This window comes from Vulpes vulpes, chromosome 14, assembly GCF_048418805.1.
Source record: "Vulpes vulpes isolate BD-2025 chromosome 14, VulVul3, whole genome shotgun sequence".
In the NCBI taxonomy this organism is placed as follows: Eukaryota; Metazoa; Chordata; class Mammalia; order Carnivora; family Canidae; genus Vulpes; species Vulpes vulpes.
Window position 1 is genome coordinate 22,990,113 of NC_132793.1, and position 13,624 is coordinate 23,003,736.

At 45.6% G+C, this 13,624-nt stretch overlaps 1 protein-coding gene across 1 annotated transcript in view; it reads right to left on the reverse strand.

The window, feature by feature from the left end:
* The window catches only part of PHF20 (PHD finger protein 20), a 150,663-nt gene extending 137,267 nt beyond the window's left edge, over positions 1 to 13,396 (reverse strand). Inside the window, exon 1 of the mRNA XM_026009784.2 lies at positions 13,218 to 13,396. The gene's annotated coding sequence lies outside the window, so the exon portion shown is untranslated. The remainder of the gene's footprint in view (positions 1 to 13,217) is intronic.
* Between the last annotated feature and the right edge of the window lie 228 nt (positions 13,397 to 13,624).

Consider the following 13,624-nt stretch of genomic DNA (forward strand, 5'->3'; position numbering starts at 1 on the left):
GTTGGGGACGCCTGGGTAGCTCAGCGGTTGAGCACCTGCCTTCGGCCCAGGGCGTGATCCTAGAGTCCGAGGATCAAATCCCAAGATAGAGTCTCAGGATCGAGTCCCACATTAGACTCTGCATGGAGCCTGCTTCTCTCTCTGCCTATGTCTCTGTGTGTGTGTGTGTGTCTCTCATGAATAAATAAGTAAAATCTTAAAAAAAAAAAAAAGTCCAGGTTATATGTCAATTATATCTCATTTTAAAAAAGGGGTGGGGGTGGGGGTGGGATCCCTGGGTGGCGCAGCGGTTTGGCGCCTGCCTTTGGCCCAGGGCACGATCCTGGAGACCCGGGATCGAATCCCACGTCAGGCTCCCGGTGCATGGAGCCTGCTTCTCTCCCTCTGCCTGTGTCTCTGCCTCTCTCTCTCTCTCTCTGTGACTATATAAATAAATAAATAAATAAAAATTAAAAAAAAAATAAAATAAAATAAAAATAAAAATAAAAAAGGGGTGGGGGTGCCTGGGTGGCTCCGTCGGTTAAGCATCCGCTTTTGGCTCAGGTCCTGATCCCAGCAACCTGGAATTGAATCCTGCATCAGGCTCCCTGATCAGCAGGGAGCCTGCTTCTCCCTCTCCCTCTACTTGCAGCTTCCTCTGGTTGTGCTGTCAAATAAATAAATAAAAACTTTAAAAAAAAAAAAAAGAAAAGAAAAAGCTCAGTAGTTCCCCCATAGGACCAAGTTTAAGCTACTCAGTGTAGCATTAAGGCTGTCAGTGAGATAGTCATTGTGACCAAATCAACCTACGAGCCTCTAAAGATGGGCGCTTAAAAATAAGCCACTAGGGGGATCCCTGGGTGGCTCAGCGGTTTAGAGCCTGCCTTCGGCCCAGGGCCTGATCCTGGAGATCCGGGATCGAGTCCCACATTGGGCTCCCTGCCTGGGGCCTGCTTCTCCCTCTGTCTGTGTCTCTGCCTCTCTCTCTTTCTCTCTCTGTGTCTCTTGTGACTAAATAAATAAAATCTTATAAAAAAAAAAAAAAAAATAAGACACTAGGCAAACTGAGCAGAAGGGCAGTGGCACACAGTGGTTAGGTGCCAGAACTCTGGATTAAGACAGACTGGATTTGGATTCCAGCTCTAACATTTTCCAGATAACTTTGTGCAAGTCATTTTCTCTCTGAGCCTCAGGCATCTCACCTATAAAATAGGAATAGTACCAGTACCAACTTTATACATTCATACAGGTGTTGTGAAGAAAGAAATTAGTTAGGCTCTCAGAGTATTCCTGCTCTTGCAGCCACACACGTAGCCAGACTCCTTATAGTTCCAATGCCCAGGAACTTTGCTCAAACAAGCTGCTTCCTCTGCAAAGTCCTTCTGCACCTCCCTGAAGGACTTGCTGGGCCAGCAGCCCACTACAATATTCTCCCATGGCAGTCTGGCCTGTTCTCTGGACCACAGCACTCAGCACTCTACACTGAAACTGCCTGTCTCCAAGTGATCTCTCACAAGGCCCTGCCCTCCCCCATAGGCAGCCCCAGCATTTAACTAACAAGCAGTGCCCTTACATGGTGGTCAGGTGCTTGTTAAATGTCAACTTCCTCACTGGCAGAATAAAAACAAGAAAGAAGGACAAGTATCACTCCCCTAAAGGGAAGTCAGGATTCACGGAGACAATCACAAGGAGGCTCTTTGAAAGTGCTACCCAAGGGTCAATGAAGGAAGCCTTCAGAGCAGGGGAGGAAGGCAAGATATAGGGAACGAAGGACCTGAAGACAGACCACAATTTTGCTCCTGGACCTAAGCAAAGCTGTATTCATTTTTCAGGCAAGGGGAGGCTCCAGTCTATAAATGTTGGTAAGCTTTGGAGTGGGTTTGTGTGGCTTCCTTTCAGAGCAGGGAGCCTTTTTTTTTTTTTTTAAGATTTACTTATATGAGAGAGAAAAAGAGCACACGTGCAGGCATGCAGGCACTCACGAGTAGGGGGAGGGAAAGAAGGAGAAGAAACTTTTTTTTTTTAAGATTTTATTTGATAGAGAGTGTGAGAGGGAGCTGAAGCAGAGGCAGGGGTAGAGGGAGAAGGGGAAGCAGACTCCCCGCTGAGCAGAGAGCCTCGATGCAGGGCTGGATCCCAGGGCCCTGAGATCATGACCTGAACTGCAGACGCTTAACTGACAGAGCCATCCAGACACTCCGATAAAATACAAACTTATGACATGAAGGAATTTTAAAAACAATTTGTGAGGAATAAAACAGAATAACAGAATAGTAACATATACTCAACTACTATTCATAGTTTACCAAGTTTTGATAACCTTATCAAATACCTAAACTGAAAAAAAAACAAAAACAAAACAAAAAAAAAAACAAAAACAAAAACCAAATACCTAAACTATTCTTACAGGACTCCTTAATTGAGGTATCACTATATTACAAAAGAAAACAATATGATGTGATGAGCACTGGGTGTTCTATTCAACCAATAAATTGTTGAACACTACATCTGAGGGGGAAAAAAAAAGGAAACAATTTGGATATGGAGTCATCACTCCATGAGGCCTCCAAAGACATTTTCCTGAATTACAACTGTTTCACTGCACAGAAGATTTTAATGACAAATAGATTATTTAATAGTTAACTAACTCATCACCTTATTCTTTAAATATTAACTTTTACTCCTGGCCTTTATTATAAATACCAGGAAATGGCCAACATTTACTTCACCACAGGCTAACTCCTTTACAAATACCTTATCCCCAAATACTGCAACGCAGAGAAGTTGGCAGTATTATCCCATTTTACAGAGGAAAGGAGACTTAGAGCAAATAACTTGCCCACGGTCACCTGGCTAGGTGGGGGAGCTGGGATCTGAGAAGCAGGACCTCCTCTAAGATCCACTCTACTTATACTACTTTTTAAAATGGGACCTTTGGGGACGCCTGGGTGGCTCAGCGGTTGAGTGTCTGCCTTTGGCTCAGGACATGATCCCGGAGTTCTGGAATCAAGTCCCACATTGGGCTCCCTGCATGGAGTCTGCTCCGCCCTCTGCCTATGTTCTCTGCCGCTTTCTGTGTCTCTCATGAATAAAAAAAAAAAAAAAAAAAAAAACTTAAAAAAAAAATAGGGCCTTTGAAAATATAAGTGAATAATAAATGAAGCCTTTGGGATATCTGCACACTAATGATTATTAAGGGATTACTGTTTAAGTTGTTCTGTTTTAAAAAGGAAAAAAAATTAAGTCTTTTCCCTCTCTACTGAGAGAGTTATGGATAAAATACAAACAACATGAAGGAATTTTAAATTTTTTTTTAAGTCTGACTTTTTTTTTTTTTTTTAAGATTTTGTTTGTTTATTCATAGAGACACAGAGAGAGACAGGCAGAGACACAGGCAGAGGGAGAAGCAGGCTCCATGCAAGGAGCGGGACATGGGACTCGATCCTGGGTCTCCAGGATCACACCCCAGGCTGCAGGTGGCGCTAAATCACTGTGCCACTACGGCTGCCCATGAAGGAATTTTAAAAACAATTTGTGATGAATAAAACAGAATAGTAACATATACTCAACTATTCACAGTTTACCAAGTTTTGATAACCTTATACACTGGTTTTCTCATTCCCATTTTAAAGATTAGGAAATGGAAGGAGGGAATCCATGGGTGGCTCAGCGGTTTAGCACCTGTCTTTGGCTCAGGGCATGATCCTGGGGTCCCGGAATCAAGTCCCACATCAGGCTCCCCGCATGGAGCCTGCTTCTCCCTCTGCCTAGGTCTCTGCCTCTCTCTCTCTCTCTCTCTCTCTCTCTCATGAATAAATAAAATATTTTTCTAAAAAAAAGGTAATGGAAGGAAAATAACATTTACTGATATTTCCAATGATCAATGTGAGGCAGTCAGGATGATATTTAAGGGAGGAAACAGGTCCCAGAAGTTAAGTAACTACCTACACTGGAAGTCACCCTCCAATGCCCATGCCAAGAGGTTTAAGTCACATGCCCAAGTTATGTGTATTCCCAAGAGAGTGGCAGATGATGGAACTCAAACTCAGGCATACTGCCTCCATGTCTTGGTTCTTGCCATGACCTATCACACAGCCTGGATATAAAAGGAGGCCTCTTTCACTACCTTGCCCTTCTAAACTGCAGATACTTAAGTCTTACATAGGTCACATCATGACCAATTTCCCACTCATCAAATCACATTGGACAGCATTTGCCACTCCATGGGACCAAGGGACAGTCAAACAGCACCAGCCATGGCCAGGAGCCTCAAGAAAGGGAAAAAGGCAGCCTGAGCTGGCTGAGTTTGGCTTCTACAACTGAGGGATGTTTGCATTATCAGGAACATCCTCTGGGATGAAGTGGCAAGGCCACCCCTTCTCTCAGTAGTGCTTCAAATCTGGGTTCCAGACTGCCACGTGTTTGACATTGTGATTAACATGATTTATTCAAACCTCTGAGGGGAAAAGTATGGCATTTAAGTAAGGATGTAAGAGCACTGGGAAAATGGGTAAAGAAACTTGGTACTCCATTGAACAAGTTATTCAATCTCAGCTTCCATGTCTGTTAGATGAGGATAATAGATAAACTGTAAAGATTCCATAATCTCTGGGACGCCTGGGTGGCTCAGCAGTTGGGTGTCTGCCTTTGGCTCTGGGAGTGATATTGGAGTCCCAAGATCGAGTCCCACATTGGGCTCCCTGCATGGAGCCTGCTTCTCTCTCTGCCTATGTCTCTGCCTCTCTCTATCTCTTGTGAATAAATAAAATCTTAAAAAAAAAAAAAAAAAAAAAAAATTACATAAGCTCCAACAGAGTGCTCCAAAAAATGCTAACTATAGTTATTATTGTAAATGCCCACATTTCCAGGCCAGGTTTCCACAACCTAGGAATCCAAATACTTGTGTGCCTGCAACAAAGGTATGTCAATCCATCTAGCTGCGTACCTTTTCCATGTAGGAAAGAACCCTCTTAAAAATCAGGTCTCTAGGGGTGCCTAGGTAGCTCATCGGTTAAGTGTCTGACTCTTGATTTCAGCTCAGGTCATGACTTCAAGATCTTGAGACTGTGTCCAACATCAGACTCCATACTCAGCACAGAGCCTGCTTGGGATTCTCTCTCTCTCTCTCCCTCCCTCTCCACCCCTCCCACTCCCTAAAAAAATTAAGTCTCTACTAGAACAATGAAAGCCAAAAAAAAAAAAAAAATGAAAGCCTGAAATACTATCTAAAATGCCTGGGAATCAGCCTTTAAAATCCTAGCATTATGTTCCTGACATGAGATAAGCACTCATTAGATTAAACCATCATTTTTTTTTAATATAAACTCTACACCCAATGTGGGACTTGAACTCACAACCCTGCAATCAAGAGTCACATGCTCTATAGACTGAGCCAGCCAGGCACACCCAAACCATTTTATTTTTTTAAGATTTTTTTTTTAGAGATTTTATTTATTTATTCATGAGAGACACAGAGAGGTAGAGACACAGGCAGAGGGAGAAGCAGGCTCCTCACAGGGAGCCCGATGTGGGACTCGATCCCAGATCCCGGGATTACGCCCTGAGCCAAAGGCAGGTGCTCAACCACTGAGCCACGTAGGCATCCTTATTTTTTTAAGATTTTATTTATTTATTCCTGAGAGAAAAAGAGAGAGACAGACAAAGGCAGAGGGAGAAGCATACCCCCTGAGGGAAGCCTGATGCAGGACTCGATCCCAGGACCACAGGATCAGGACCAGAGCCAAAAGCAGATGCTCAACCACTGAGCCACCCAGATGCCCCTCAAACCATCATTTTAAATCCTTCCCCATTCCTCTTCTCCCTCCTTCCCCAAAGTCCATGGATCCAGACACCACCTCCCTTTTATACAAACTGCCCTATTTATGCAGGATGACTCACACCAGGCTCCTAAAATTTTATGGGATTTCTGCAAGCTCATTACTTCCATTATTTGGTCAAAGAAAGCAAAGAACAGCTGGATACCTAGTCCAAGACCTAGCAAAGTTGTCACAGTGTTACAAATCAGGGTTTCAATTTTCAATAGGTTACTCTAAGTTAAGGTTAGTCAGTCAACAACCTGTAATGGGCAATTGCTAAGAGAAATGAATAAGACAGGAACATTCTCCCTTTCTCTGAGCTTACAATCTAGCCAAGGAGGCTCTAAGTAACCATTCATTTTGGCTTAAAGAATATTTATCATGAAAAATGTCAACTTCCCCGCAGTAGCTCCTAGAGAGATGAGGAAGGAAGGTTACGGAGTTGTATATATAACATTGAGCCCTGATTTCCAGGCAGTGTCAGCAACTGCCTTTGAGAATAATCAGGTGTCCTCAAAGAACTGTTTCATTCAGTGATGAAGTTATTCGAAATCTAGATTTATCATCGTCCTTAGCAATTTCTTGTCTGGGGTTTTATGGTTGAGTATATCGTTTGGGAAAAAAGCACTTGGAAGTCATTTTTAAATAGTGCTTGCACTCAGGATACACTTTCAAATTTCAGATAGGGAGTTTGAGCACCTTTAAAATCCTGAAAGAAGTACCAGGTAGCTGATTATCCAAGGATATGGAAGGCCTCTAGGAAAAGAGGATTAAAAACATTACATCTCACTTTCCCCGAACTCCAGCCAAAAGCAAATTACCTGCTTCACTTTTAAATTTCATTCTGCCTGCCCTACTAATTCAAAGGCAAAAAGAAAGCTAGCGTGGGAGGGTACCTGGGTGGCTCAGTCAGTTAAGTGTCAGCCTTTGGCTCAAGTCATAATACCAGGGTCTTGGGCTCGAGCCCTGTGCCTTAGGCTCCCTGCTCAGCAGGGAGTCTGCTTCTCCCTCTGCACCTTTCCAGCTTGTGCTTTCTAGTTCTTTCATAAATAAAATCTGGGGGGAAAAAAGGAAGGAAGGAAGGAAGGAAGGAAGGAAGGAAGGAAGGAAGGAAGGAAGGAAGGAAGGAAGGAAGGAAGGAAAGAGAAAGAAAGAAAAGAAAAAAGAAAGAAAAGAAAAGAAAAGAAAAGAAAAGAAAAGAAAAGAAAAGAAAAGAAAAGAAAAGAAAAGAAGGCAGACTGGGGTGGGGAGGAGAAAACACTTTTTAAATTTAAATCAGTAAGAAATTACCAACATAGTTGTATGGAAACTACAAGACTCTCTGTTAAGAGATTCAGGGAAGAACCTAGCACTGAAGGAACGCTGAATAACAGTGAAAAGTTTAGGCAATTTTGAATGAAATAAAGCATGGAACTGGCAGAGGACACGGAGGTAGAAGTATGCTGAAGTTGGGTGTGCGGACAAGCCGGCTGCCTAGGCTAGAAAAGAGGCAGTGACAGAAGTGACTCGGAGGAGGGAAGGATTGGCAGACTGCCCAACAGAGCACGTGAAGGAAATCAGATCTGCTAACAACAAGCTCCCACAGACACTGGGTTTCTAAGCAAGGTACTGACAAAGACACAGAGCAGGGTAGACTTTGGAGATAATCAGCCCCTCATTTTACAAATGGGGAGAATGAGGCCCAGCAGCATTAAGTGACTTGCCTGAGGTCTCACAGTGAGTGGAGGAGCTGGGACTAGGGCCAAATTCAGATCAAATCCGTTACTGAAGAGGAACTGACATTCATGTGAGGGATAAGGGGGAGGGGGAGGCACGGGACACAAAACAGTCTAGTCATTCAGGTTTGTCCTGATTAGGGCCAAGAACAGTATCAGGCTGGAAAAAGGCCATGACAGGTGACAGCCAGGGAAATAGGTGCAGATGACTTAAGACATTTAGGAAGGAAAAAACCACTAAGATTCAGTTGGTACAAAAAGAGAGAGAGTATTGTAAGCACTGATCACCATCAAAGAATATCATCTTCCCACCAGCATTTGCCTTTGTGAAGCTCTGGTACAGAGATAAACCAGTAGCTTCTATTGAAGGTCCAGGCACCTGCCTTTCCCAAGTCCATTTCCAGAACCTAGAAAACCAAGAAGGACTCCTTGGAAATACCAACATGTATGACCCTACTAACTTGAGAGTATCTCAGACTCCCTACGCATGGTAGGATAACAAGTGAGTAAGTAAAGAGATGAGATGGCTAACTGCAGTATTCACTAGAAGACTATGTCAAGGGGCACCTGACTGGCTCAGTCTGTTGAGCGTCCAACTCTGGATTTCAGCTCAGGTCATGATCTCAGAGTCCTGGGATTGAGTCTCACATCTGACTCCCCAGTGAGCAGGGAGTCTGCTTGTTTTCCTCTCCCTCTGCTTCCCACTCCACTTGTGTGTGCTTACTCCTGCATCTTCCCCCATAAAAAGACAATATGCCAAGAATTATGTTCAGGGGCACCTGGGTTAGCTCAGTCTGTTAAGCATCTGCCTTTGGCTCAAATCATTATCTCAAGATCCTGGGGTTGAGCCCTGTGTCACCTCCCTGCTCAGCAGTGAGTCGGCTTCTGCCTCTCCCTCTGCCCTCCCCCACCCCAATCTTTTTTCTCTCTAAAGCAAATAAAGTCTTTTTTTTTTTTTTTAAGATTTATTCATTTATTCACAAGAGACACAGAGAGAGAGGCACAGGCAGAGGGAAGAGAAGCAGGCTCCACTGCAGGGAGCCTGATGTGGGACTCCATCCAGGGACTCAGGGATCACGCCCTGAGTCCAAGGCAGATGCTCAACCACTGAGCCACCCAGGGGTCCCATCAAGTAAATAAATTCTTTAAAAAAAATTTTATATTCACAACTGCAGCACCTGGCTGGCCCAGTTAGTAGAGCATGCAACTCTTGATCTCGGGATCATGAGTTTGAGCCCCATGTTGAGTATAAAGTTGTTTTTTTTTTAAGATTTATTTATTTATTCATGAGAGACTCAGACAGAGAGAGAGATGCAGAAACACAGGCAGAGGGAGCAGCAGACTCCTCGCAGAAGCCCAATGTGGGACTCGATCCCAGGACTCCAGGATCGTGACCTGAGCCAAAGGCAGGCCCCCAACCACTGAGTCACCCAGGCGTCCCTAAAGTTTACTTTAAAAAATTAAAAAAAAAAAAAACTAATTATGTTCATAATTAAGCAATTATTTAAGTTTTTTTTTTTTTTAAGATTTTATTTATTCAGGAGAGACACAGAGAGAGAGGCAGAGACAGGCAGAGGGAGAAGCAGGCTCCATGAAGGGAGCCCAACGTGGGACTCTATCCCAGGACTCCAAGATCACGCCCTAGGCTGAAGGCAGGTGCTAAACCGCTAAGCTACAGGGGATCCCATCGTTTACGCATTTAAATTTGACAAAATAGGTGCCCGGGTGACTCAGTTGGTTAAGCATCTGTCTTGGGCTCAGGTCTTGATCTCAGGGTCCTAGGATCCAGCCCCAAAGGAGCTTCCTGCTCAGTGGGGAGCCTGTTTTCCCTCTCCCTTTGCCATTCCCATTGCTAGTGCCTGCGCGCTCTCTCTCCCAAATAAATCTTTAAAAATATACAAATTTGACAAAATGCATAGGAATTCAAATTCCTTAAGAAATTTTAGCTTGGGGGGGGGGGGTGCGCCTGGGTGGCTCAGTTGATTAAGCATCTGCCTTCGGCTCAGGTCATAATCCCAGGATCCTGGGATGGAGCCCCATGTGGGGTTCCCTGCTCAGTGGGTGAGTCTGTTTCTCCCTCTGCCCTTTTATGCCCTCTCACTATCTTGCTCTCAAATAAAATCTTTATTAGAAAAAGGAATTTTCACCATGGTTTCAAAAGCAAAATGCTGGACTAGCATATAGTTATAATTAAGTATAACTAATAGTCCTCGGAAGGTGACTTGTACAAACTTTAGGGGACGGGGGCACTTAAGTGGCTCAGTGATTGAGCATCTCCCTTTGGCTCAGGTCAAGATCTGGAGGTTCTGGGATGGAGTCCCACATCGGGCTCCCTGCAGGGAGCCTGCTTCTCCCTCTGCCTGTGTTTCTGGCTCTCTCTCTCTCTCTCTGTGTCTCTCATGAATAAATAAAATCTTAAAAAAAAAAAAATTTAGGGGATGTGTCTGGATAAAGAGAAAGTGGAAAATAATACCTCAGCATAAGGCTAACCACACCACCTATTTCCACAAAGATATCCTTGGCTTTGTGTATAGAACCTCACTACTCAGTGTAGTTCAGTAATATGGCCATCACCTAGGAATTAGAAATGCAGATCCAGAGGCTCCAACCTAAACCTACTGGATCAGAATTAGCATGTTAGCACGACCCTTCTCCCACAAGCAATTTATATGCACATTCAAGTTTGAGAAGCATGGACACAGAATACTTTAAGGGTGCACTGTATATAGCAGTACCAAGCAGATAAAGTACCAAACAAGCGTATAAAGAGATGAAATATCTGTTCACTTTCTGTGTATCATATTTTATTAGGTATTGCTCAGACAGACCTCCAGTGTTTTTTATCAATTTGGTACTTACTAACGACCACATGATCTAAATGTGGGATCCATTTCACTTCCTGAAATAACACACCTTAGCTCTAGGGCTTTCATGACCATGAAAAATAAAACACTGGGATCCCTGGGTGGCGCAGCGGTTTGGCGCCTGCCTTTGGCCCAGGGCGCGATCCTGGAGACCCGGGATCGAATCCCACGTCGGGCTCCCGGTGCATGGAGCCTGCTTCTCCCTCTGCCTGTGTCTCTGCCTCTCTCTCTCTCTCTCTCTCTGACTATCATAAATAAATTAAAATTAAAAAAAAAAAAGAAAGAAAAAGAAAGCACTTAGTTGTTCTGAAAATATAGTAACGGTTAATTTTATTCAAGCTCCAACACTGAGTTCAGAGCACTTTTTCACAAGCTCCATTAATTCCTACAGGTTCCTGCGAGTATCATTAAATCCTCCAGCATCCCTAAGAAGCAGGTGCTTGGCAAACATCCAATCTCCAAATGAGATTCAGAAGGAAGTGGTCCTGAAAATGCAGTACCTTCCTGCCTCATCCTGCCAGTGTAGCTTCTCAGGCCCAAACTCTCTCCCCCACTGAGGCCTCATACAGCTGCACACTCAAGTACTTCCCAAAAGGGAGAAAGGTCAGAGGTATCATTATCCCATAAGCACTTGGGATTCCAGCTGTGGAGAAATTAAGCCGGTTAGGGGCTCAGAGAAGCCCTGAGTAAGATCTGGAAAGACAGAGGGAAATACAAAAGAAAGAACCTACTGAGAGGCTTTTAAGAGACAAGAGGTCCCAGATATTTGGTGATTTTAAGATGGGGATTGGGAGCAAGGCTTGGCAGACATGTGAGAAAATGATAAGATTTAAGTATCCATCCTCCACCTGCAACTCAGGGAAAAGAACAAAAAGAGTGACAAAGAGATTCCTCCAAATGACCTCTTTTCTTGATAAAAGGAAGGAAGAAAGCTAATGTAGGGAGGAAGTTTATGAGCTGGAAGACTGGAAGACTCTCTTCAGAATTTTTTCCCAATGGGGGTGGGGGAGGAGAGAAGCAAAGGAGAAAACAGTACACATCTAACCAGAATCTTATAGGAAGCAAACCACTGGAAGATTAAAAGTCCTGTGAATAACCAAAGAAATGTAAAGGGATTTCCTTTCCAGTTTAAATTCAGGGCTGGAGGGTCAGGCAGTCCTGGATCTGAGGCCAGCTCAAAGGGTAGAAAAGGGAAAAACTCTACAGACTCCAGTAAGCAGAGCACTGTCCAAAGGGAGTTAGAAACCAGAAAAAGGCAGAAAATGGGATAGGGCAAGCCAAGATAGAAGAGTTCCTGTTAGTAGAAAGCAAAAACATAAAAGGTAAAATAGATGTATGAAAGACAGCATGCAGGTACTCTTTAAGGGAGGGATCTTTTCCTTGGGGGAGGGAAATTCAAGGTGTGACTATAGGAAGTGTGCTCAGAAAAAAAGGCGACAGAAGCAGAGAAAGTGCTGTGCTAAAGAAAGATAAGCATTCACCAGAGGAAGGAAGAGGAAATGGGTGCCGGGACCAAAGCAGGGAGAGCACCTAAAAGGGAAACGGGGTTCCAAAGAGGAAAGTAAACTGAGTAACAAAAATGCCTTTGGATAAAAGAAAAGCTAAAAAGGATAGGAGGCATCCTGCTCAAGAACCAGATATCATGGCGCAGGCATGAGAGAACTTAGAAAAAATGTGTGCCCTCCCAGATTTAAGAATCATCAGGAAGGTGGCTGCACCCCGAGGACTGGACAACCAAAAGGAGTGGATCCTGTACATTTTGGAAACACAGGAAACTAATACACTCTCAGATATGTACCTGAGTCTCCCCCAGGAAATAAAGTAGTTTAATTTGAGGAACTCATGAAAATGGGTGCAACCCCAAGAATACACTGACTAGAAAAAGCAGTGAATTCCTTTATTTGTGCAACCGCAAATATCTACCTTTAAACTTCAGAATGTGGATCGCATTTTCAGTAGACTCTGGAAATAAGGAGCACCCCCAAGGGCTGGGGAAACGAAGCAGCCCCTAAATTTAAAAAATTTTGGAAAGCATTTGCAAGATCTGGGGCCAGGAAAAGGAGATTCTTTCTTGGATATGTGGGAATAGAAGTATCCCCGAAACTTTGGCTACCGGACCCCAGATTTGAGATTTAATTACGGAGCAAACCCCAAAATTTGAAAGGGAGTGCGTGTTCAGATTAGTGGCTCGGAAAAGGGAGTGTCTTCCCAGTTTGGGGGGGGTTGCCTGGGAAATGGGATACATCCTCAGTTTGAGGGGCTTTGGAAATTAAGATAAAACCCCAGGGCTGGAGTTTAAGAAAGGGAGTGCACCACATTCTCTAAACTATAGAGAAAGGGGACACTCCCATAGTCAGGGGCTTGAGAAAGGGGTGTGCTCCCCAGAATAGGATAAAAGAGTCAATAAAAGAAAACGCATTCCCAAAGCACAAGGCAACAGCAGCGGCTGGAGGTGGAGCTCTCGGGGACCACACAGCTCAGCCTCTCTCTAGCCCCAGCGCTAACCCCCCCACCCCCAACGCGGCCCGCTCCGCGCCCCGAGCCCGCACCCCGCGGCCCAGCCCCCTCGGGCGGCGCTGATTGGCCGCGACCGCCGTCATTCCCTCGGGCAGCCCTGGGGATTGGGCGCCGCTCGCACGCCCGCCACGCTCTCAGCAGCGGTCCCCGGGCCTCCCTCCCGGCTGGGCGAGCCGGGCCGGGCGGAGAGCGAGGCCAGGCAGGGGACCGGGCAGCGGCGGCGGCCGTCTCCTCTGCCGCTGGCACGGCGCGCGCACGGCGCGGGCCCGGCCCAACCCGGCCCCGGCCCTCCGGTTTCTCCTCGCCGCGCCTCGTCGCGAGCTCACCTCACAGCCCCGCTCCGGCTGCGCCGCTCCAGGACCAACCGACAGAAGGACTCTGCGTGCTGCGCACCACGTGACCCCCGGGACGCGCCCAGCGTATCCCCCGCCCCCCACACACACGCACCATCGCCACCACCGAGTGACGCAGCGCCCCAGCTGCCCCGCCCTCGGCCCCGCCCTGCTCGCTCCCCGTGGAGACGGCCCCCGCGGCCACGCCCACTGCCCTGACGCGCGGGAACCAGGCCGGCGCCCTGATCCAGAGCACGAAGTCCCCACTTGTCAGGTAACGCGAAGCCTGGGACTGGACACGCACGATCCATCACCTGTTAATTTTGCCTCCCAAGTGCATCTGGAAGCCTCTTACTTTTTTCCGTCCCACTGCTGACACTCCAGTCTAGGCCCCCTCTCTC